Here is a 26,272-nt window from a genome sequence, read left to right as displayed (position 1 = left end):
GGGGGCGGAGGTGCTGGCCATTCCGGTTCTTCTGATCGGGGGACGGCACGGGCGGCCATGGACCGGGTGGTTATGCAGGCCCAGTCCGGGAGGCCCAGCATCCCCAGGTGCTCTCTTCTCTCAACGGTGGCCCACGGGGAACTCTCGAGGTCATTCCCCAGGAGGCAGTCCACGGGGGCATCGTCCCGGACCGTCACCTTCAACAGGCCGGAGACCCCTCCCCATTCGAATGGGACGCAGGCCATTTGACACATGCTCTCAGAGTTGTCTGCCGAGCGGACGGGGCAGAGAATGTTCGGCAGGATCTGCTCGGGCTTCACCAGGTGACAGCGGACGGCCGTCACACTGGCGCCTGTGTCACGCAAGGCCTCGGCTCGCTGTCCATTAATGGTCACCCACTGACCGTATTTCCTGGTGTTAGCGGGTAGGGGAGCCCGTGGGACCATGTCTCTTCCCCCTAAGCACGCCAGGACCATGGCGGCCGGTTCCCACTCTTGCTGGGCCGGCTCATACTCTTCTGGTTCCTCCGATAATCGCTCTTCCCCCAGGACGGCGGCAGCTACCTGGCGGGGCTTGGGTGTTTGGTTCTGCGGGCAGCTCGGGTCATTGGCGTAGTGGCCGACTCGCTGGCATCGGTGGCACGTGACGTTGGCTCGGAACCCAGGACGCCACGGGGGGTTGCCCCGGCCGGCCGGAGGCGGGGTGCTGGCCACGGGTGTTGCTGGCAAGGCGTCTCTCCCTCGCCCCTGGCCCCCTCCTCCTCCCCGAGGACGGTGCTGGCCTTGGTTGCTTCTGTTCTGTTCGTGTGGCCCCCTCCGGCCCACTCGGGTGCTTTCCCATCGGTCAGCTTCGGCGGCGAGCTGCCGGGGGTCAGTCAGCTTACTGTCGAGGAGGTGCTGCCTGAGCTCGACGAAACAGTTGTTCGACAGGTGCTCCCATACCATAAGGTTAAAGAGTTGTTCGTAGGTGGTGACATGGCTCCCCTTGATCCAACCCTCGAAGGCACGGCTGAAATAGTTCACGTATTCTACCCAAGTTGTACCTGGGATCCGGGTGCAATCTCTGAACCTCTGGCGGTACATCTCGGGTGTAAGGCCGTAGCGGGTGAGGAGGGCAGCCTTCATGTGGTCGTAGGACGACATTTGGTGATCTGGGAGCTGCAGTAGGGCATCGCGACCCTCGTTGACAAACCTCCCCCAAAGTCCGGCTCCCCAATCACTCCGGTCGATCCGGTGGGAGGTCATGGCGATCTCGTAGGCTTTAAACCACTGTTGTATGTCGTCTTCTCGGACATACTCGCGGACAACATCCTTGGGATGTGGACTTTTTTCTCGATTGGCCCCGGGGTGTGTGGTCGCTCAGGCACCCCCAGTTCTTTATTCTGTTTCCGAAGTTCTATCTCCGCTAGTTGGCGCTCGTGCTCTAGCGTTATTTTTTTCTCCTCCAGCTCTCTCTGTCTCTGCTTCTCTTCTCGTTCTTCTCGGAGCCGCATATGCTCGAGGTTGAGTTTCTGTTCAGCTAACTTGAGTTCCCCATCCATCTTGAGTCGTGCCATTTCCAACTCGTGCAATCTGGTTCTTTCTCTTTCTCGGATTTCCTCCTGCGAGAGGCCCGTTCCCCGCTCCTCGGGAGCCGTGGCGTTCCCCTCTGGTGTGATGCTGCTTTGGTCGGAGGGTCCGGCGACCCCAGTTTCTGTCCACGACTCTAGGGCGTGCTTTAGATCTTCCTTGGTACTCAGGCCGGTGGTAGCAATGCCAAGTTCTATGCAGAATTGTCTCAGTTCGCGGTGGTTGTATTCTTCTAACTTATCCATTTGGAATTTCTCGGTGGAGCTGCTATCTTTGGCTGACATCGTGTTTTTGTCGTGGGGTGAGCTACTCTCTGTACGATTACGCGTTGATTCGGATCGCGCCGCTGGCCACCAATGTTAGAAAGGGTAGACGGACCGGGAGGGTCGGCCGGGGTCAGGAGGAGAGGTCTCCGGGGAGAGCCGTCTCCAGCGATCGTACAGACAAGTAACTTCCCCCCCCACAGACAGATACCACACACGGATAAGGTTCAGTGTTCTTTATAAGCACTTCTTAAGGTACGGTTGAATGGTACAAGGAGGTCTGGACTCAGGGGTCCCCTCGATTCAAGTCTCTCAATGCAGGGTAAGGGGGAGCGGGACAGTCTGTTTACCAGTCAGGTAGTTCGGATGAGATGATGACTAGCTCACAATCCTCGAGCTTGGTGGTTTAGTTGGTACGGGCCGCGGCAGCGCCAGCAGGTCCCGGTCGAGATGGTCGGTACACGGTCCGCGGCAGCGCCAGCAGGTCCCGGAAAGATGGTCGATGTACGGTCCGCGGCAGCGCCAGCAGGTCCCGGTGAGGATGGTCGTTACAACGGGCCGCGGCAGCGCCAGCAGGTCCCGACGAGGATGGATGTTGCAGAAGGCCGCGGCAGCGCCAGCAGGCAGGACGATGGTTCACAAGAGCGGGCTACGGCAGCGCCAGTAGTCCGTCAAGGCTGAGTTCTCTCGGTGTCTCTCGACTCCAGGATACAACTGCCTTCCTGCTCCGGAGTTGCCCCAGTTATAGGGCAGGCGCCCTTTGATGTCCGGACCCTCGCACTTGGAGGTCGGAGGGCCCGGGATGAAGGTGTCCAGACACCCAGCAGGGGGTGGAGCCAGCGCTTGGGGGAGCTGGAGGCGATCGGCCCCTGGCGGGGGAAGAGCTCTTGACGCTTCGTTCTCCCATTGACCTGCCAAGTGGTCCGCTCACCTCCTGGGTGGATGGTGGTGCCGGGATGTCGGGGCCGGCCAGGCCCGGGGTTAGGGTCGGGGCGAGGCCACGCGGCCTCGTGGTGCAGGGCCCAAGATGGCGGCTTGAACCGACCGGGGGAGCCGGTGGGGCTGGGCCCCGTGATGAGTAGAGGTCCGAGGGCAGAAGATCCGTCGGGAGACGGGGTACAGGTGCTTTTCGTGGGTTATGCCTGGTGGGCCGGAGCTCGGGCCCTGTCGTGCGGGGAGGGAGCAAGCCCTTCGTGTGGCCTGTCCAACAGCCTCCATTAGCAGAATACTCCAAATCTGCTCCAATCACAGCAGATATTCCGGGTACACTATTAAATGGTCTAATTCAGTTGTGTACTCGCTCCACGGGCCAGCGCCGGCCCTACCGGGTAAATGTGAAGCCCTTGTCGTTACGGAAGGGTTTCGCTATCTCGGCATATAGGCAACGGCTGACCCATCACTCTTCGATGACCAAAACCTACTGGGCCCTTTGACTCGACTGCAAAATGATGTCTGCCATTGGCGGGCGCTGCCTGAGGATGCGCAGCGCTATATAAAATTATGGCTCTGCCTCGGCTCTTGTACGCGCTGCAGAATACCCCATACAGCGTGCCCAAAACATATTTTAAGGCAATAGAGGGGGAAGTTAGAGGCCTACTTTGGGATGGAAAGCCACCACGCATTGCAGGATCCAAGCTGGTCCGGGGGTGGTATGACGGGGAATCGCTCTGCCCGATATTCGTAACTATTACAGAGCAGCACACCACTCAATCATAAACAAATGGATATATGGCAAACAAGAGGATCCAGCTTGTAGGATGGATAAGTGGCAGATGGGTGATGGGGGATATAGAGAGGCATTATACACAAAACCGGGTAGACAGAAGCTTACCGGCCCTACCGCCCTAACGATCGCAATACGGCACTCCACCACTAAGAAGCTAGGCTGGTGTAATAGACTGACACAAATGACGGCTCTATGGCACTCAGCCATACTGGGCAACTTAAAGTAAAAGTAAAGGATTCGACAAATGGGATACCATAGGCATATAGCAAGTGGGCGACTTGGTAAAGAAGGGGTAAATACTGACGTTTGCAAAACTACAAAAGGAATATAAATTGTCCACATGCGAAACCTTCAGATACCTGCAAATACGGCATGCTTGCAGGAGCCAACTAAAGATATAGACGAGATCCCGGAGTCCGCACCACTTGAGGACAGATTGCTCGCTGACGGCATGGAAAGTAAAGTAATTTCACTCATGTATAGGAAAATAATGAATAATTCACCAGATCCGCTGGAAAGCTTATATTCACGCTGGCAGATCGGCCTGGGGGAATTAGAGGAAGAGGGCTGGCGTGATGCGCTGTCCTCTCCGCGAGAGGTGGCCATACCATCACGACTGCGATGGGTCCTGCTAAAACTTTTGCACAGTACATACATCACATGCACCACGCTGTTCAAGATGGGTCGAATTAGTAATGCAGAACGCAGACGGAGGGGTGGGGAGACAGGCACGTTTTACCATACACTCTGGGAATGCCCAATCATTCGGGTATTTTGGAAAGCGGTTAACAGGGTGGTCTGTGAAATGTGTGGGATGACCCAGACTTTGCCCCACGACCTGTTTGCTTAATATTTGGGATGCTACAGACTTGAATCGCATGGACTAACTGTGGGCGGCATCGGGTATATATTTGCGAAGCGTAACATCGCCCGTAGATGGGGAGTTTCTGAATCACCAACAAAAATGGAATGGGAGCGTGATGTCAATTGGTGCATGTAAGCTGAGCGGGCGGTTTACACAAACAGAGGATGCCCCAAAAAATGGGACAATGTTTGGGGGAAATGGAACACGTATAGAGGCAACATCTGCACCTCCCCGTCAGAACAGGGGAATGAGCCACTAGAATGAATGCATAACACACGCCTGTAGTGGGTGGGAGTGGGGGCAGCGACACGTGGGATGTTTAGTGACTATACGTGATTGTTAAGATCTGATGATTATATACATGTTTCTACCATATTATGCTGTGCAACAACGTGCAATAGAAAGAAAAAAAAAAAAAGGGGCCATCATGTCAGATGGGGATAGGCCGAAAACGCCACTCAATCAGTAGAGTTGTAGAGCGCTTCTTGTCACCCATGAGGGTATCCAGGCGCTGGCAGGGTCCTGTTGATTAGCCCAACAGGCAGGTCTTCAGGGACGTTCGGAACTCTGGAAGAGATGAGGCGGTCCAGAGATGCAGGGGGAGCTCCTTCCATGTCTGTGCTGCTAGGTAAGAGAAGGAGTGACCTCTGAATCTACTGTATCGGATGAGGGGTGTGAGGGTTAGAGACATGTGGAGCGGTGGTGTCTGGTGGGCTGATGGAAGTTCAGGTGGTGGTGTCTGGTGGGCTGATGGAAGTTAAGGCAGTGGTGTCTGGTGGTCTAATGGAAGTTAAGGCAGTGGTGTCTGGTGGTCTGATGGAAGTTCAGGTGGTGGTGTCTGGTGGGCTGATGGAAGTTCAGGCGGTGGTGTCTGGTGGGCTGATGGAAGTTCAGGCGGTGGTGTCTGGTGGGCTGATGGAAGTTCAGGCGGTGGTATCTGGTGGACTGATGGAAGTTTAGGTGATGGTGTCTGGTGGGCTGATGGAAGTTCAGGCAGTGGTGTCTGGTTGGCTGATGGAAGTTCAGGCGGTGGTGTCTGGTGGGCTGATGGAAGTTCAGGCGGTGGTGTCTGGTGGACTGATGGAAGTTTAGGTGGTGGTGTCTGGTGGACTGATGGACTTTCAAGCGGTGGTGTCTGGTGGGCTGATGGAAGTTCAGGCGGTGGTGTCTGGTGGGCTGATAGAAGTTCAGGTGGGAGAGTCTGGTGGGCTGATGGAAGTTCAGGCGGGAGAGTCTGGTGGGCTGATGGAAGTTCAGGCGGTAGTGTCTGGTGGGCTGATGGAAGTTCAGGCAGTGGTGTCTTGTGGGCTGATGAAAGTTCAGGTGGTGGTGTCTGGTGTGCTGATGGAAGTGCAGGTGGTGGTGTCTGGTGGGCTGATGGAGGTTCAATCGGTGGTGTCTGGTGGGCTGATGGGAGTGCAGGCGGTGGTTTCTGGTGGGCTGATGGAAGTTCAGGTGGTAGTGTCTGGTGGGCTGATGGAAGTTCAGGCGGTAGTGTCTGGTGGGTTGATGGAAGTGCAGGCGGTGGTGTCTGGTGGGCTGATGGAAATGCAGGCGGTGGTGTCTGGTGGGCTGATGGAAGTTCAGGCGGTGGTGTCTGGTGGGCTGATGGAAGTGCAGGCGGTGGTGTCTGGTGGGCTGATGGAAGTTCAGGTGGTTGTGTCTGGTGGGCTGATGGAAGTTCAGGCAGTGGTGTCTGGTGGTCTGATGGAAGTTCAGGCGGTGGTGTCTGGTGGGCTGATGGAAGTTCAGGCGGTGGTGTCTGGTGGGCTGATGGAAGTTCAGGCGGTGTTGTCTGGTGGGCTGATGGAAGTTTAGGTGGTGGTGTCTGGTGGGCTGATGGAAGTTCAGGCAGTGGTGTCTGGTGGGCTGATGGAAGTTCAGGCGGTGGTGTCTGGTGGGCTGATGGAAGTTCAGGCGGTGGTGTCTGGTTGACTGATGGAAGTTTAGATGGTGGTGTCTGGTGGACTGATGGACTTTCAAGCGGTGGTGTCTGGTGGCTGATGGAAGTTCAGGCGGTGGTGTCTGGTGGGCTGATGGAAGTTCAGGCGGGAGAGTCTGGTGGGCTGATGGAAGTTCAGGCGGGAGAGTCTGGTGGGCTGATGGAAGTTCAGGCGGTAGTGTCTGGTGGGCTGATGGAAGTTCAGGCAGTGGTGTCTTGTGGGCTGATGGAAGTTCAGGTGGTGGTGTCTGGTGTGCTGATGGAAGTGCAGGTGGTGGTGTCTGGTGGGCGGATGGAGGTTCAATCGGTGGTGTCTGGTGGGCTGATGGAAGTGCAGGCGGTGGTTTCTGGTGGGCTGATGGAAGTTCAGGTGGTAGTGTCTGGTGGGTTGATGGAAGTGCAGGCGGTGGTGTCTGGTGGGCTGATGGAAGTGCAGGCGGTGGTGTCTGGTGGGCTGATGGAAGTTCAGGCGGTGGTTTCTGGTGGGCTGATGGAAGTGCAGGCGGTGGTGTCTGGTGGGCTGATGGAAGTTCAGGTGGGAGAGTCTGGTGGGCTGATGGAAGTTCAGGCGGGAGAGTCTGGTGGGCTGATGGAAGTTCAGGCGGTAGTGTCTGGTGGGCTGATGGAAGTTCAGGCGGTGGTGTCTTGTGGGCTGATGGTAGTTCAGGTGGTGGTGTCTGGTGTGCTGATGGAAGTGCAGGTGGTGGTGGCTGGTGGGCTGATGGAGGTTCAATCAGTGGTGTCTGGTGGCCTGATGGAAGTGCAGGCGGTGGTTTCTGGTGGGCTGATGGAAGTTCAGGTGGTAGTGTCTGGTAGGCTGATGGAAGTTCAGGCGGTAGTGTCTAGTGGGTTGATGGAAGTGCAGGCGGTGGTGTCTGGTGGGCTGATGGAAGTGCAGGCGGTGGTGTCTGGTGGGCTGATGGAAGTTCAGGCGGTGGTGTCTGGTGGGCTGATGGAAGTGCAGGCGGTGGTGTCTGGTGGGCTGATGGAAGTTCAGGTGGGAGAGTCTGGTGGGCTGATGGAAGTTCAGGCGGGAGAGTCTGGTGGGCTGATGGAAGTTCAGGCGGTAGTGTCTGGTGGGCTGATGGAAGTTCAGGCGGTGGTGTCTTGTGGGCTGATGGAAGTTCAGGTGGTGGTGTCTGGTGTGCTGATGCAAGTGCAGGTGGTGGTGTCTGGTGGGCTGATGGAGGTTCAATCGGTGGTATCTGGTGGGCTGATGGAAGTGCAGGCGGTGGTTTCTGGTGGGCTGATGGAAGTTCAGGTGGTAGTGTCTGGTGGGCTGATGGAAGTTCAGGCGGTAGTGTCTGGTGGGTTGATGGAAGTGCAGGCGGTGGTGTCTGGTGGGCTGATGGAAGTGCAGGCGGTGGTGTCTGGTGGGCTGATGGAAGTGCAGGCGGTGGTGTCTGGTGGGCTGGTGGAAGTTCAGGCGGTGGTGTCTGGTGGGCTGATGGAAGTGCAGGCGGTGGTGTCTGCTGGGCTGATGGAAGTGCAGGCGGTGGTGTCTGGTGGGCTGATGGAACTTCAGGCGGTGGTGTCTGGTGGGCTTATGGAAGTTCAGGCGGTGGTGTCTGGTGGGCTGATGGAAGTTCAGGCGGTGGTGTCTGGTGGGCTGATGGAAGTTCAGGCGGTAGTGTCTGGTGGGCTGATGGAAGTGCAGGCGGTGGTGTCTGGTGGGCTGATGGAAGTGCAGGCGGTGGTGTCTGGTGGGCTGATGGAAGTGCAGGCGGTAGTGTCTGGTGGGTTGATGGAAGTGCAGGCGGTGGTTCAAGTAGGTGGGTGTGCAGTTGTGTAGGGCCTTGTATGCATGGGCCAGGAGCTTGAACTGTGACCTTTGTAATGTGGTTGAAAGAATGCAGAATGAACTCAAAAATCCAAAGTCTGTGGCTGGTCTGCTGGCACCAAGCAAAACCTGCCAACTCTGGAGATTATTTTTATACCTAGAGACCCAGAGGAATCCAGGGGGTGTGGCTTGCATTTATCCACCCCTTTCTATTACCAAGAATGCACCGCAGACTTTGGCCACCTCTAAAACCCAGTGTCTTCATATTGACATGTTGGTGGATATCCAAATTTGAATTTGCATCCAGCAGCAGAGGTCTCATGATCCACTGGGGCACGCTTCTGCCAGTGAAGTTGGCACCCTAGGTGTGTGGCCGCCTGGGAAGGGACAGGCTTTCACCACTCACCCCATGGTGCCAGGGGGTGTGGCCTGTCCTGGTCTGGGCTAATAGCCACCCTTCACTGGACCTGTCAGCGGGGAAAGGAAGCAGCAGTTGTTGAAGTCTGCACACTGCACAACACACAAGTACAGATTAACAACACACAGCAGCACACACGGACAGTAGCACACTGCACTGCACGAAACACAACTACAGATTAACAACACACAGCAGCACACACGGACAGTAACACTCTTCTCTGCGCACTGCACAACACACAAGTACAGATTAACAACACGCAGCAGCACACACGGAAAGTAACACACTTCTCTGCACAACATACAAGTACAGAATAACAACACACAGCAGCACACACGGACAGTAGCACACTGCACTGCACAACACACAAGTACAGATTAACAACACACAGCAGCACACACGGACACTAACACTTTTCTCTGCACACTGCACAACGCACAAGTACAGATTAACAACACACAGCAACACACACGGACAGTAACACACTTCACTGCACAACACACAAGTACAGATTAACAACACGCAGCAGCACACACGGACAGAAGCACACTTCACTGCACAACACACAAGTACAGATTAACAACACACAGCAGCACACACGGAAAGTAACACACCTCTGCACACTGCACAACACACAAGTACAGATTAACAGCACGCAGCAGCACACACAGACAGTAGCACACTGCACTGCACAACGCACAAGTACAGATTAACAACACACAGCAGCACACACGGACAGTAGCACACTTCACTGCACAACACACAAGTACAGATTAACAACACACAGCAGCACACACGGAAAGTAACACACTTCTCTGCACACTGCACAACACACAAGTACAGATTAACAGCACGCAGCAGCACACACAGACAGTAGCACACTGCACTGCACAACGCACAAGTACAGATTAACAACACACAGCAGCACACACGGACAGTAACACACTTCTCTGCACAACACACAAGTACAGATTAACAGCACACAGCAGCACACACGGACAGTAGCACACTTCTCTGCACCCTGCACAACACACAAGTACAAATTAACAACACACAGCATCACACAAGAACAGTAACACGCTTCTCTGCACACTGCACAACACACAAGTACAGATTAACAACACACAGCAGCACACACGGACAGGAGCACACTTCACAGCACAACACACAAGTACAGATTAACAACACACAGCAGCACACACAGACAATAGCACACTTCACTGCACAACACACAAGTACAGATTAACAACACACAGACGCACACACGGACAGTAGCACACTTCACTGCACAACACACAAGTACAGATTAACAACACACAGCAGCACACAAGGATATTAACACACTACACTGCACAACATACAAGTACAGATTAACAACACTCAGCAGCACACAAGGACAGTAACACACTACACTGCACAACACACAAGTACAGATTAACAGCACGCAGCAGCACACACGGACAGTAGCACACTTCACTGCACAACACACAAGTACAGATTGACAACACGCAGCAGCACACACGGACAGTAGCGCACTTCACTGCACAACACACAAGTACAGATTGACAACATGCAGCAACACACACGGACAGTAGCACACTTCACTGCACAACACACAAGTGCAGATGAACAGCACGCAGCAGCACACACGGACAGTAGCACACTTCACTGCACAACACACAAGTACAGATTAACAGCACGCAGCAGCACACACGGACAGTAGCACACTTCACTGCACAACACACAAGTACAGATGAACAACACACAGCAGCACACACGGACAGTAGCACACTTCACTGCACAACACACAAGTACATATTAACAACACAGCAGCACACACGGACAGTAGCACACTTCTCTGCACAACACACAAGTACAGATTAACAACACACAGCAGCACACACAGACAGTAGCACACTGCACTGCACAACACACAAGTACAGATTAACAACAGACAGCAGCACACACGGACAGTAGCACACTTCACTGCACACTGTACAACACACAAGTACAGATTAACAACACACAGCAGCACACACGGACAGTAACATACTTCACCGCACAACACACAAGTACAGAGTAACAACACAGAGCAGCACACACGGACAGTAGCACACTTCACTGCACAACACACAAGTACAGATTAACAACACACAGCAGCACACACGGACAGTAGCACACTTCACTGCACAACACACAAGTACAGATTAACAACACACAGCAGAACACACGGACAGTAACACACTTCTCTGCACAACACACAAGTACAGATTACAACACACAGCAGCACACACGGACGGTAGCACACTTCACTGCACAACACACAAGTACAGATGAACAACACACAGCAGCACAAACGGACGGTAGCACACTGCACTGCACAACACACAAGTACAGATTAACAACACGCAGCAGCACACACGGACGGTAGCACACTTCACTGCACAACACATAAGTACAGATGAACAACACGCAGCAGCACACACGGACAGTAGCACAATGCACTGCAAAACACACAAGTACAGATTAACAACACTCAGCAGCACACAAGGACAGTAACACACTGCTCTGCACACTGCACAACACACAAGTACAGATTAACAACACACAGCAGCACACACGGACAGTAGCACACTGCACTGCACAACACACAAGTACAGATTAACAACACACAGCAACACACACGGACAGTAGCACACTTCACTGCACAACACTCAGTGCAGATGAACAACACACAGCAGCACACACGGACAGTAGCACACTTCACTGCACAACACACAAGTACAGATTAACAACACAGGGGACTTGTAGAGGTGTGAGACCAGGGAGGGCACTTGTAGGGTTGTGAGACCCTTCCTCCAGCGAGGGGACTTGTAGGGGTGTGAGACCCTTCCTCTGGTGAGGGGACTTGTAGGGGTTTGAGACCCTTCCTCCGGTGAGGGCACTTGTAGGGGTGTGAGACCCTCCCTCTGGTGAGGGGACTTGTAGGGGTTTGAGACCCTTCCTCCGGTGAGGGCACTTGTAGGGGTGTGAGACCCTCCCTCTGGTGAGGGCACTTGTAGGGGAGTGTGAGACCCTTCCTCCAGTGAGGGGACTTGTAGGGGTGTGAGACCCTCCCTCCGGTGAAGACACTTGTAGGGGTGTGAGACCATCCCTCCGGTGAGGGCACTTGTTGGGGAGTAAGAACCCTTCCTCTGGTGAGGGTATATATAGGGGTGTGAGACCCTTCCTCCAGTGAGGGCACTTGTAGGGATGTGAGAGACCTTCCCTCTGGTGTGGGCACATGTAGGGGAGTGAGCGACCCTTCCTCTGGTGAGGGGACTTGTAGGGGTGTGAGACTCTTCCTCCAGTGAGGAGACTTGGAGGGGTGTGAGACCCTCCCTCAGGTGAGGGCACTTGTAGGGGTGTGAGAGACCCTCCCTCCGGTGAGGGCTCTTGTAGCGGTGTGAGACCCTCCTGCTGGTGAGGGCACTTGTTAGGGTGTGAGACCCTTCCTCTAGTGAGGGCACTTGTAGGGGAGTGAGAGACCCTTCCTCTGGTGAGGGGACTTGTAGGGGTGTGAGACCCTTCCTCCTGTGAGGGGACTTGTAGGGGTTTGTGACCCTTCATCCGGTGAGGGCACTTGTAGAGGTTTGAAAGACCCTCCCTCCGGTGAAGACACTTGTAGGGGTGTGAGACCCTCCCTCCGGTGAGGGCTCTTGTAGGGGTGTGAGAGACCTTCCCTCTGGTGTGGGCACATGTAGGGGAGTGAGAGATCCTTCCTCTGGTGAGGGGACTTGTAGGGGTTTGAGACCCTTCCTCTGGTGAGGGCACTTGTAAGTGAGTGAGAACCCTTCCTCTGGTGAGGGCGCTTGTAGGGGTGTGAGAGACCCTTCCTCCGGTGAGGGCACTTGTAGGGGTGTGTGAGACCCTTCCTCTGGTGAGGGCAATTGTAGGGTTGTGAGAGACCCTTCCTCCGGTGCAGGCACTTGTAGAGGTGTGAGACCCTCCCTTTGGTGAGGGAACTTGTAGGGGTGTGAGGCCTTCACTCTGGTGAGGGCAATTGTACAGGTGTGAGACCCTTCCTCCGGTGAGGGCACTTGTAGGGGTGTGAGACCCTTTTTCCAGTGAAGGCACTTGTAGGGTTGTGAGACCCTTCCTCCGGTGAGGGCACTTGTAGGTGTGTGAGGGACCCTTCCTCCGGGCAGGGCTCTTGTAGAGGTGTGAGACCCTTCCTCCAGGGAGGGCACTTGAAGGGATGTAAGAGACCCTTCCTCCGGTGAGGGCACTTGAAGGGGTGTGAGACCCCTCCTCGGGTGAGGGCACTTGTAGGGGTGTGAGACCCTTCCTCGAGCGAGGGGACTTGTAGGGGTGTGAGACCCTTCCTCCGGGGAGGGCACTTGAAGGGATGTAAGAGACCCTTCCTCCGGTGAGGGCACTTGAAGGGGTGTGAGGCCCCTCCTCGGGTGAGGGCACTTGTAGGGGTGTGAGACCCTTCCTCCAGCGAGGGGACTTGTAGAGGTGTGAGACCCTTCCTCCAGGGAGGGCACTTGAAGGGATGTAAGAGACCCTTCCTCCGGTGAGGGCACTTGAAGGGGTGTGAGACCCTTCCTCCGGTGAGGGCACTTGTAGGGGTGTGAGACCCTTCCTCCAGCGAGGGGACTTGTAGGGGTGTGAGACCCTTCCTCTGGTGAGGGGACTTGTAGGGGTTTGAGACCCTTCCTCCGGTGAGGGCACTTGTAGGGGTGTGAGACCCTCCCTCTGGTGAGGGCACTTGTAGGGGAGTGAGAGACCCTTCCTCTGGTGAGGGGACTTGTAGGAGTGTGAGACCCTTCCTCCAGTGAGGGGACTTGTAGGGGTGTGAGACCCTCCCTCCGGTGAAGACACTTGTAGGGGTGTGAGACCATCCCTCCGGTGAGGGCACTTGTTGGGGAGTAAGAACCCTTCCTCTGGTGAGGGTATATATAGGGGTGTGAGACCCTTCCTCCAGTGAGGGCACTAGTAGGGATGTGAGAGACCTTCCCTCTGGTGTGGGCACATGTAGGGGAGTGAGAGACCCTCCCTCAGGTGAGGGCACTTGTAGGGGTGTGAGAGACCATCCCTCCGGTGAGGGCACTTGTAGCGCTGTGAGACCCTCCTGCTGGTGAGGGCACTTGTAGGGGTGTGAGACCCTTCCTCTAGTGTGGGCACTTGTAGGGGAGTGAGAGACCCTTCCTCTGGTGAGGGGACTTGTAGGGGTGTGAGACCCTTCCTCCTGTGAGGGGACTTGTAGGGGTTTGTGACCCTTCATCCGGTGAGGGCACTTGTAGAGGTTTGAAAGACCCTCCCTCCGGTGAAGACACTTGTAGGGGTGTGAGACCCTCCCTCCGGTGAGGGCTCTTGTAGGGGTGTGAGAGACCTTCCCTCTGGTGTGGGCACATGTAGGGGAGTGAGAGATCCTTCCTCTGGTGAGGGGACTTGTAGGGGTTTGAGACCCTTCCTCTGGTGAGGGCACTTGTAAGTGAGTGAGAACCCTTCCTCTGGTGAGGGCGCTTGTAGGGGTATGAGAGACCCTTCCTCCGGTGAGGGCACTTGTAGGGGTGTGTGAGACCCTTCCTCTGGTGAGGGCAATTGTAGGGTTGTGAGAGACCCTTCCTCCGGTGCGGGCACTTGTAGAGGTGTGAGACCCTCCCTTTGGTGAGGGAACGTGTAGGGGTGTGAGGCCCTCACTCTGGTGAGGGCAATTGTACGGGTGTGATACCCTTCCTCCGGTGAGGGCACATGTAGGGGTGTGAGACCCTTTTTCCGGTGAAGGCACTTGTAGGGTTGTGAGACCCTTCCTCTGGTGAGGGCACTTGTAGGGGAGTGAGAGACCCTTCCTCCGGTGAGGGCACTTGTAGGGGTGTGTGAGATCCTTCCTCCGGAGAGGGCACTTGTAGGGTTGTGAGAGACCCTTCCTCCAGTGAGGGCACTTGTAGGTAAGTGAGAGACCCTTCGTCTGGTGAGGGCACTTGTAGGGGTATGAGACCCTTTCTCCGGTGAAGGCACTTGTAGGGGAGTGAGAGACACTTCCTCCGGTGAGGGCACTTGTAGGGGTGTGTGAGACCCTTCCTCCGGTGAGGGCACTTGTAGGGTTCTGAGAGACCCTTCCTCTGTTGAGGGCACTTGTAGGGGTGTGAGACCCTCCCTCCGGTGAGGGCAATTATATGGGTGTGAGGCTCTTCCTCCAGTGAGGACACTTGTAGGAATGTTAGATACCCTCCCTCCGGTGAGGGCACTTGTAGGGGTGTGAGACCCTTCCTCTGGTGAGGGCACTTGTAGGGGTGTGAGACCCTCACTCCAGTGAGAGCAATTGTACTGGTGTGAGACCCTTCCTCTGGTGAGGGCACTTGTAGGGGTGTGAGACCCTTCCTCTGGTGAGGGGACTTGTAGGGGAGTGAGAGACCCTTCCTCTGGTGAGGGGACTTGTCAGAGTGTGAGACCCTTCCTCCGGTGTGGGGATTGTAGGGGTGTGAGACCCTCCCTCCGGTGAGGGCACTTGTAGGGGTGTGAGAGCCCTCCCTCCGGTTAGGGCCCTTGTAGGGGTGTGAGATGCTTTCTCCGGCGAGGGCACTTGAAGGGGTGTGGGAGACCCTTCCTCCGGTGAGGGCACTTGTATGGGTGTGAGACCCTTCCTCCGGTGAGGGCACTTGTAGGGGTGTGAGAGACCCTCCCTCCGGTGAGGGCACTTGTAGCGGTGTGAGACCCTCCTGCTGGTGAGGGCACTTGTAGGGGTGTGAGACCCTTCCTCTAGTGAGGGCACTTGTAGGGGAGTGAGAGACCCTTCCTCTGGTGAGGGGTCTTGTAGGGGTGTGAGACCCTTCCTCCTGTGAGGGGACTTGTAGGGGTTTGTGACCCTTCATCCGGTGAGGGCACTTGTAGAAGTTTGAAAGACCCTCCCTCCGGTGAAGACACTTGTAGGGGTGTGAGACCCTCCCTCCGGTGAGGGCTCTTGTAGGGGTGTGAGAGACCTTTCCTCTGGTGTGGGCACATGTAGGGGAGTGAGAGATCCTTCCTCTGGTGAGGGGACTTGTAGGGGTTTGAGACCCTTGCTCTGGTGAGGGCACTTGTAAGTGAGTGAGAACCCTTCCTCTGGTGAGGGCGCTTGTAGGGTTGTGAGAGACCCTTCCTCCGGTGAGGGCACTTGTAGGGGTGTGTGAGACCCTTCCTCTGGTGAGGGCAATTGTAGGGTTGTGAGAGACCCTTCCTCCGGTGCGGGCACTTGTAGAGGTGTGAGACCCTCCCTTTGGTGAGGGAACTTGTAGGGGTGTGAGGCCCTCATTCTGGTGAGGGCAATTGTACGGGTGTGAGACCCTTCCTCCGGTGAGGGCACTTGTATGGGTGTGAGACCCTTTTTCCGGTGAAGGCACTTGTATGGTTGTGAGACCCTTCCTCTGGTGAGGGCACTTGTAGGGGAGTGAGAGACCCTTCCTCCGGTGAGGGCACTTGTAGGGGTGTGTGAGATCCTTCCTCCGGAGAGGGCACTTTTAGGGTTGTGAGAGACCCTTCCTCCAGTGAGGGCACTTGTAGGTAAGTGAGAGACCCTTCATCTGGTGAGGGCACTTGTAGGGGTATGAGACCCTTTCTCCGGTGAAGGCACTTCTAGGGGAGTGAGAGACACTTCCTCCGGTGAGGGCACTTGTAGGGGTGTGTGAGACCCTTCCTCCGGTGAGGGCACTTGTAGGGTTCTGAGAGACCCTTCCTCTGTTGAGGGCACTTGTAGGGGTGTGAGACCCTCCCTCCGGTGAGGGCAATTATATGGGTGTGAGGCTCTTCCTCCAGTGAGGACACTTGTAGGAATGTTAGATACCCTCCCTCCGGTGAGGGCACTTGCAGGGGTGTGAGACCCTCACTCCAGTGAGAGCAATTGTACTGGTGTGAGACCCTTCCTCTGGTGAGGGCACTTGTAGGGGTGTGAGACCCTTCCTCTGGTGAGGGGACTTGTAGGGGAGTGAGAGACCCTTCCTCTGGTGAGGGGACTTGTCAGAGTGTGAGACCCTTCCTCCGGTGTGGGGATTGTAGGGGTGTGAGACCCTCCCTCCGGTGAGGGCACTTGTAGGGGTGTGAGAACCCTCCCTCCGGTTAGGGCCCTTGTAGGGGTGTGAGATGCTTTCTCCGGCGAGGGCACTTGAAGGGGTGTGAGAGACCCTTCCTCCGGTGAGGGCACTTGTATGGGTGTGAGACCATTCCTCCGGTGAGGGCACTTGTAGGGGTGTGAGAGACCCTTCCTCTGGTGAGGGCACTTGTAGGGGTGTGAGACCCTTCTTCCGGTGAGGGCACTTGTAGGGGTGTGAGAGACCCTTCATCTGGTGAGGGCTGATGTAGGGATGTGAGAGACTCACCTCGGGTGAGGGCGCAGCTCGGGGTGTGAGAGACCCTTCCTCTGGTGAGGGTCCATGTAGGGGTGTGAGAGACCCTTCCTCTAGTGAGGGTGCCTGCATGAGATGTGAGAAACCCTTCCTCAGGTGAGGGCACATGTAAGGGTGTGAGGCCCTTTCTCTGGTGAGGGTTCTTGTAGGGGTGTGAGACCCTTCCTCCGGTGAGGGCTCTTGCAGGGGTGCGAGATGCTTCCTCCGGTGAGGGGACTTGTAGGGGTGTGAGACCCTTCCTCTGGTGAGGGCACTTGTAAGGTTGTGAGAGAGCCTCCCTTCGGTGAGGGCACTTGTAGGGGTGTGAGACCCTTCCTTCAGTGAGGGCACTTGTAGGGGTGTTTTTCGACACTTCCTCCGCTGATGGCACTTGTAGGGGTTGTGAGGACCCTCCCTCTGATGAGGGCACTTGTAGGGGGGTGAGACCCTTCCTCCGGTGAGGGCACTTGAAGGGGTTTGAGAGACCTTTCCTCCAATGAGGGCCCTTTTTGGGGTGTGAGACCCTTCCTTCGGTGAGGGCACTTGTATGGGAGTGAGAGACCCTCCCTCTGGTGAGGGCACTTTTTGGGGTGTGAGACCCTTCCTTCGGTGAGGGCACTTGTATGGGAGTGAGAGACCCATCCTCGGGGGAGGGCATTTGTAGGGGTGTGAGACCCTTCCTCCAGTGAGGGCACTTGTAGGGGTGTGAGAGACCCTTCCTGGGGTGAGGGCACTTATAGGGGTGTGAAACACCCTCCCTCAGGTGACGACACTTGTAAGGGTGTGAGACACTTCCTCCGGTGAGGGCACTTGTAGGGGTGTGAGACCCTTCCTCCAGTGAGGGCATTTGTAGGGGAGTGAGAGACCCTTCCTCTGGTGAGGGGACTTGTAGGGGTGTGAGACCCTTCCTCCAGTGAGGGCACTTGTAGGGGTGTGAGAGACCCTTCCTGGGGTGAGGGCACTTATAGGGGTGTGAAACACCCTCCCTCAGGTGACGACACTTGTAGGGGTGTGAGACCCTCCCTCTGGTGAGGGCACTTGTAGGGGTGTGAGAGACCCTTCCTCTGGTGAGGGCACTTGTAGGGGTGTGAGACCCTTCCTCCGGTGAAGGCACTTGTAGGGGTGTGAAACCCTTCCTCCAGTGAGGGCATTTGTAGGGGAGTGAGAGACCCGTCCTCGGGTAGGGGTGTGAGAGACACTCCTCTAGTGAGGGCCCCTGCAGTGGTTCCAGGGCCATCAGTCTTCACTCAGGGCACCTGCTGGGGCTCGGGGAGGGTGTTCGCTTGGGCCCCTGGCTCCAGTCTTACTCCCATCGACAGCGCCTCGAGGGCGGTGTCTGGGAGGACAGCTGTGCGCTGAATAACAGGAAAAGCATCAGAAACAGCCCCGATGTCAGCGCGGGTGCAATGACCGGCAGTAACCTCTGTGTCTCTCCTTCCCTCCGCAGCATCGAGGGCGGCCGCCTCCAGAGCAGCCGGAGATCAGACGGTGCGAGCAGCGCACGGGGCTGAGCCGGGAGCTGGGAGCCGTGAGAGGAGAGCCGTGGGAACTGCCGGAGATCAGACGGTGAGAGCTGCGCACGGGGCTGAGCCGGGACTGCAGCCGGGAGCCGCCGGAGATCAGACGGTGAGAGCAGCGCACGGGGCTGAGCCGGGACTGCAGCCGGGAGCCGCCGGAGATCAGACGGTGCGAGCAGCGCACGGGGCTGAGCCGGGAGCGGGGAGCCGTGAGAACTGCCGGAGATCAGACGGTGCGAGCAGCGCACGGGGCTGAGCCGGGACTGCAGCCGGGAGCCGCCGGAGATCAGACGGTGAGAGCTGCTCACGGGGCTGAGCCGAGAGCGGGGAGCCGTGGGAACTGCCGGAGATCAGACGGTGAGAGCTGCGCACGGGGCTGAGCCGGGAGCCGTGAGAACTGCCGGAGATCAGACGGTGAGAGCTGCGCACGGGGCTGAGCCGAGAGCGGGGAGCCGTGGGAACTGCCGGAGATCAGACGGTGCGAGCAGCGCACGGGGCTGAGCCGGGACTGCAGCCGGGAGCCGCCGGAGATCAGACGGTGCGAGCAGCGCACGGGGCTGAGCCGGGAGCGGGGAGCCGAGGGAACTGCCGGAGATCAGACGGTGCGAGCAGCGCACGGGGCTGAGCCGTGAGAGGGGAGCCGTGGGAACTGCCGGAGATCAGACGGTGCGAGCAGCGCACGGGGCTGAGCCGTGAGAGGGGAGCCGTGGGAACTGCCGGAGATCAGACGGTGAGAGCTGCGCACGGGGCTGAGCCGGGAGCGGGGAGCCGTGGGAACTGCCGGAGATCAGACGGTGCGAGCAGCGCACGGGGCTGAGCCGGGACTGCAGCCGGGAGCGGGGAGCCGCCTGAGGTGAGCGAAATACTGATCTCTGAGTGAGCGAGGTAGGGTGGGTGAAATATTATACCCTGAGTGACTAGACTAGTGTATACCGACTGACTGGACTATTGTGTGCTGAGTGACTGAACTATTATACTCTAGGGTGACCAACTGGCATCGGTGCAAATTCAGGACGGTGAGTGTAAAAATTCAGGACAAAGGGTCAAAATTCAGGATACAAATTCAGGACAGGAGGTCAAAATTCAGGACAAAACTTCAGGACAATAGGTACGTTTTACAGACACATCAGAGGAGGTCGCGCAATAGTATATAAGTAAACCCAGCCATATCCAAACATATTCAACCATTTGCAAACCTATCCATCATGTATCCTTCTATCTATCATTTCACTCATCTATCCCTTCATCCATCCATCCTTTCACTCATCCATCCATTATCCATCCATACACCCTTTCACCCTATCCATCTGTACACTCATCCTTCCACTCTTCTACCCATCCATCCAGCCATTTACCCTTTCACCCATCCAGCCATCCTTTCACTTACTCATCCATCCACCCAGTCACTCATCCATCCACCCATCCACCCTTTCAGTCATCCATCCATCCTCCCTTTCTCTCTCCATCGACCCTTTCACTTAGCCATCCTTCCTTCCTTACATCCATCCATCCATCCACCCATCCATCCATCTACTCATCCACTCATCCCTATCACTCATCCATCCTTTCATTCATCCATCCACCCTTTTACCCATCCAGCTACCCTTCCACCCATACATCCAGCTATTTACCTTTTCTCTCATCCATCCTTCCACTCACTCATCAATCCATCCATCCTCTCTCATTATCCATCTATTCAATCTTTCATTCATCCATTCACCCTTTCACTAATTCATCCAGCCATCCACCCATCCCTTCACTTACTCACTCGCCCACCTTTTCATATTCATTTTAAGCTGAGCCTTTTTGAGAAGAGGCCCATCAAGAACTTCTCCATCGCTGCAGAGGCCATTCCAGGACTGGGACAGAAGCCACCCAGGGTGGAGACAGGATCCACCACAGGGGGGGGACAGGAGCCATCACAGGCGGGGGGACAGGAACCATCACTGGGGGGGGGGGGATGGAAGGAGCCATCACAGGAGGGTGAACAGGATCCACCAGGGTGGGCACAGGGGTGGGCATGCAGTATTCTAGTATTATCTTGGTCTCTTCCAGGGTGGGGTAGGGCTCCTCACCCCCTCCTGGACAAGACAACGAGACATCAGGCTCTCTTTCCAAAATGTTAGTTTTGCCACCCCCACTGTTATGTACAGTACTTAAAGGAGATACTCCAAGAGAACTGATTTACATGATTGTCCTCCATACTTTGTTAATCAGTGTGGGTGCGATTGTGCCATTTCTTCATTTTATTACATTATAGACTGCATGTTTGAAGAACCGAGGTTTGCTTATAATTTAGTAACAGTAATTAAGCTCTGTGAAGAGAACCACGTGCTGCCTCGGGGTAATAAGGGCCGGTTCTACGATTTTTGGGGCCCTGGGCAGGAAGGGAATGTGTGAGACCCCTCTAAATTGCAGAGACATGAGCATTCAGGGCTGTTTGCATCTGAATAGATGCCCCTGCTCCTGAAGCTGCAGCCCCTCCCTCTCAGTCACCTTCAAACACCTCTGAACAGCTCATCCAGGGCGGAAGGTGTGAGGGTGGCCATCCCGATGTGCCTCTCCAATGCTGCCGGGTATCTGAGCTTTCAAGCACCTCTTAACAGCTCATCACGGGCGGAAGGTGTGAGGGTTGCCATCCCGCTCTGCCTCTCCACTGCTGCCGGGTATCTGAGCTTTCAAGCACCTCTTAACAACGCATCAAGGGCGGAAGGTGTGAGGGTTGCCATCCCGCTGTGCCTCTCCAATGCTGCTGGGGATCTGAGCTTTCAAGCACCTCTTAACAGCTCATCACGGGCGGAAGGTGTGAGGGTAGTCATCCCGCTGTGCCTCTCCACTGCTGCCGGGTATCTGAGTTTTCAAGCACCTCTTAACAACGCATCAAGGGCGGAAGGTGTGAGGGTTGCCATCCCGCTGTGCCTCTCCAATGCTGCTGGGGATCTGAGCTTTCAAGCACCTCTTAACAGCTCATCAAGGGCGGAAGGTGTGAGGTTTGCCATCCAGCTGTACCTCTCCAATGCTGCCGGGTATCTGAGCTTTCAAGCACCTCTTACCAGCTCATCAAGGGCGGAAGGTGTGAGGGTTGCCATCCCGCTCTGCCTCTCCAATGCTGCTGGGGATCTGAGCTTTCAAGCACCTCTTAACAGCTCATCACGGGCGGAAGGTGTGAGGGTAGTCATCCCGCTCTGCCTCTCCAATGCTGCCGGGTATCTGAGCTTTCAAGCACCTCTTAACAACGCATCAAGGGCGGAAGGTGTGAGGGTTGCCATCCCGCTGTGCCTCTCCAATGCTGCTGGGGATCTGAGCTTTCAAGCACCTCTTAACAGCTCATCACGGGCGGAAGGTGTGAGGGTTGCCATCCCGCTGTGCCTCTCCAATGCTGCTGGGGATCTGAGCTTTCAAGCACCTCTTAACAGCGCATCAAGGGCGGAAGGTGTGAGGGTTGCCATCCCGCTGTGCCTCTCCAATGCTGCTGGGGATCTGAGCTTTGGTACTGCATCGGAGTCAAGAAGGGAGGTGGGTGGAAGCTGTGCCGGCTTTAGGGTGGTGCGATCGGTGCCCGGTTAAAATTACAGACAAATGGCGTCCGTTAAAGAATCCTTCACGGACAACGGACAGACCACCGAAATTACGGACTGTCCGTGAAATTTACGGACGGTTGGTCACCCTATTATACTCTGACTGACTGAACTATTTTACACTGACTGACCAAACTATTGTACACTGACTGACCAAACTATTGTATACTGACTGACCAAACTATTGTACACTGACTGACCAAACTATTGTACACTGACTGATCAAACTATTGTATACTGACTGACCAAACTATTGTACACTGACTGACCGAACTATTTTACACTGACTGACCGAACTATTGTACACTGACTGACCGAGCTATTGTACACTGACCAAACTATTGTACACTGACTGACTGAACTATTGTACACTGACCAAACTATTATACACTGACTGACTGAACTATTGTACACTGACTAACCGAACTATTGTACACTGACTGTCTGAACTATTGTACACTGACTGACCGAACTATTGTACACTGACTGACCGAGCTATTGTACACTGACCAAACTATTGTACACTGACTGACCGAACTATTGTACACTGACCAAACTATTGTACACTGACTGACCGAACTATTGTACACTGACTGTCTGAACTATTGTACACTGACTGACCAAACTATTGTACACTGACTGACCGAACTATTGTACACTACCAAACTATTGTACACTGACTGACCAAACTATTGTACACTGACCGAACTATTGTACACTGACCAAACTATTGTACACTGACTGACCAAACTATTGTACACTGACCGAACTATTGTACACTGACTGACCAAACTATTGTACACTGACCGAACTATTGTACACTGACCAAACTATTGTACACTGACTGACCGAACTATTGTGCACTGACTGACCAAACTATTGTACACTGACCAAACTATTGTGCACTGACTGACCAAACTATTGTACACTGACCAAACTATTGTACACTGACCAAACTATTGTACACTGACTGACCGAACTATTGTGCACTCACTGACCAAACTATTGTACACTGACTGACCGAACTATTGTACACTGAAGGAGGGGGTGAAGGAAGGAATACATTAAAGAAGGCAGCAACAAATTCAGGCAGGAAGGGGAGTACTGGAAGGAGGAAATATGTGAGTAATGGATGAAAGAAGGAGGAAATAAGAAAAGAACGTGAAAGGAAGAAATAAAGGAATAGAGAGGAAGTGAATGATGTGTGATGGATGAATAGAAGTAAGAAGGGAAAGGAGCAAGATAAGCATAAGGAAGGGTTGATAAGAAAAGAAATTAAAGAGGTGAAGGAAGGAGCAGGAAAAAAGAAAGTAAGGAAAGAATGGAGGAAAAGGGATTAAATTCAGCAAGGGGGGAAGGATGGGGAATGGATGAGGATGTAAGGAAGCAAGAACGGAATGAGGGTGTAAGGAAGCAAGAACGGAATGAGGGTGTAAGGAAGCAAGAACGGAATGAGGTACTACGCCCATTTCTGTGAGACCCTGGCCCCGCGGCTTCTGGACCTCTTTGCAGAGGTGGTGAAGAAGGGTTCGTTCCCGCGGGAAACAGACACAGCCACTATAGTCGTCCTTCCGAAGACGCAACCCCCGTCACAGTCCTGCTCAGATTATCGACCGATATCTCTCATCAACACCGAGCTTAAAATATACGCCACCGTTCTCGCACAACGGCTGCGCCCGCTTCTTGTCTCACTGGTTCACCCGGACCAATGAGGCTTTATGCCGAACCGAGGAACCAGACACTGCCTGCGGCGCTTACACCTTGCCCTGGCCCACCGAGAGCGCCTTTCTCCTTATCTGGCCCTTCTACTGGTCGACTTTAAGAAGGCCTTTGACTCCGTGGGGTGGGAATACCTTGGAGAAACCCTGGAGCGAATGGGGTTCGGCCCCCAGTTTCGCGCCATGGTCCGTGTTCTGTATGCGGATCCACAGGCTCGGGTACTGGTTAATCGGACTCTGTCCCGCACATTTTCCATAGGACGGGGGACAAGGCAGGGCTGCCCGCTCTCGCCCCTCCTCTTCGCCCTGGCGATGGAACCTCTGGCCGTGCTGATCCGATCGGATCCTGTTCTCCGTGGTTGGGACTGGCCAGGTATGGTCCCTGATAAAATTGCTCTATATGCGGACGATGTCCTTCTCTATCTCTCAGATCCGGCTGTCTCGGGTCCTCGGGTGCGCCGGACTCTTCGCCGGTTCGGGCAGGCTTCTGGTCTCCACCTGAACTCCGGGAAATCCGTATTGGTCCTGTTACACCCCTCTAGGGAGTGTTTTGACTGGCAGTCTGACATTCCCATCCGGAGACTGTCCTTTAAATATCTGGGGATCTGGGTTACCCTTCTCCCGGAACTCTGCTGGGCTCTTAACGTGGCCCCCATGGTTAATAAGACCAGATCAGACATGATAAAATGGCAGTCACTCCCGTTGAACCCGTTGGGAAGGATTGCTCTTTATAAGATGATGATCCTCCCCAGGTTTTTATACATGCTACAAAACACGCCCTGCTCCTTCCCCCGCTCCTGGTTTCGAGACCTGGACAGGGCCGCGACTAAATTTCTCTGGGGTGGCGGTAGGCCCCGGTTGGCTTTAGACCGCTGCCGGGTTCCTTCTTATGATGGTGGCTTGAGCATGACTAATCTTTACCTGTATTATCTCGCTACGCGGCTGGTGGTGGTCCATGACTGGTTCTCGGGTGGGTGGGATGATCCGGCTTATAGACTTGAGGTGCAGCTCACCGGATTCCCTTCTATTCAAAGCATGCTCTACGGAGCGACGATCCCTCGATCGCTTCCGGAGATCGTACGGGCCCCCTTTCTGGCGTGGCGGGCCGCCCTACAGCACACCCGTTGGTCGAAGGTACTGACCCGGGTTACACCGCTCTGGCATGGCACTTGGCTGCGGGAAATATCGGGGCTCGACGGATTCCGCAACTGGGACCTCCTGGGGATCTCCTGACTGGGTGATGTCTGGCGGGGGAGCCACATGTGTTCCTTCCAAGAGCTTCAGAGCCGGTTTTCTTTACATTCCTCGCAATTTTATAGGTATCTCCAATCTCACGTCACGCTGGATTCCAAGCTCCCCGACCATAGCCCGCCTGAGGCTCAAGTGATGCTGGGATGTCTGGGGAGGGGGGGCATATCCCGTATTTATCGGTCCCTGGTCAATAACACCCCAGTGGATTGGAGCGGACTGCGGCAGAGGTGGGAGGCATGGGTGGGTCCTCTGGACGAAAGTGATTGGAGGGACGCCCTTATGGCGCCCAGGACGATCACCACGTCGGCTAGATTGCGGCTTATCCAGCTTTACTATCTTCACGCTGCATACCTGACCCCGGAACGTCTGTTTCGGGCGGGCCTGTGCCAAGCGGCTTCATGCGCTCGGTGCGGGGTAGATCCGGCAGACTTCTTTCACATGGTCTGGTCTTGCCCTCGACTGGGGAGCTTCTGGGCCGAGATTGAAACTAAACTGACTGAAGTCCTGGGATGGGAGGTCCCCCATGACCCTCGGTTGGCTCTGTTGGGAATAACGGGGGGCTGGATGGCTCCTGTAATGAGAAGTACTTCCTGACTACGGCTCTGGTGGTGGCCAAAAGGGATATTGCGGCCGCCTGGAAGGAGATTGACCCACCCAAAGGGGCTAAATGGAGAAGGGGGGTGGATTGGTGCACGGCACAGGAGCGGACACTGTACGCTGCCCGAGGTTGCCCCAAAAAGTTTCGCAAAATATGGGGGAAATGGCTTGGGGGCTTGTTTTAGGGGAGGGATTACATTGGGCGGGAGCGGAAGGGGGGGAGGGGGATCGTGCGATTGAATATCAAAGATTCTGTGACAGGTCTTGTTGATGCCAATTTCTTCAAATTGCTGTATGTCCTTTTTGATGGTGATGCTTATATGAAAATAAAAATTTGTTTATCAAAAAAAAGAACGGAATGAGGGTGTAAGGAAGCAAGAAGCAAGAGGGGAAAGGAGGAATGGCTGGAGGTGCTGAGGGAGAGAAAAAAGGAAGGCAAGAAAGGAGGTCAGGGGAATGGATATGAGTATGAAAGGTACGGGGTCAAGGAGGGACAGAGAAAATAATGACAGTGTAAAATTGAAAAACAAAGATTAAAATACATTTGTGTCCTTAACACACCATGTATGTTTGTAAATCACAAATTCACCAAAGGGGGCCTTGATAACAAATTTAAAATATTGTTATCATCCAGCTCAACGGTGTAGGAGAGTAGGATCTGCTTCACATGGGTACCCCCACTTTTTGCTGGTGTTTAACTGTTT

General features: G+C 55.0%; 1 protein-coding gene across 25 annotated transcripts in view; it reads left to right on the top strand.

Annotated features, from left to right (window-relative positions):
• Positions 1–26,272, top strand: part of NR1H3 (nuclear receptor subfamily 1 group H member 3) — a 475,049-nt gene that overhangs the window by 160,714 nt on the left and 288,063 nt on the right. For 5 of the 25 annotated variants that reach the window (XM_085646593.1, XM_085646581.1, XM_085646582.1 and 2 more), the window contains one exon: positions 18,355–19,277. The exons of 6 other annotated variants lie outside the window; for them this stretch is intronic. The gene's annotated coding sequence lies outside the window, so the exon portion shown is untranslated. Of the gene's footprint in view, positions 1–18,350; positions 19,280–26,272 lie in introns of those variants that run through there. 14 more of the 25 variants (XM_085646587.1, XM_085646589.1, XM_085646603.1 and 11 more) reach the window with 8 other exon arrangements.

This window comes from Triturus cristatus, chromosome 3_1 (genome assembly GCF_964204655.1).
Source record: "Triturus cristatus chromosome 3_1, aTriCri1.1, whole genome shotgun sequence".
Taxonomy (NCBI): domain Eukaryota; kingdom Metazoa; phylum Chordata; class Amphibia; order Caudata; family Salamandridae; genus Triturus; species Triturus cristatus.
Note: the sequence above shows the minus strand (reverse complement) of the source record. Positions and strands in the feature narration are given on the sequence as shown.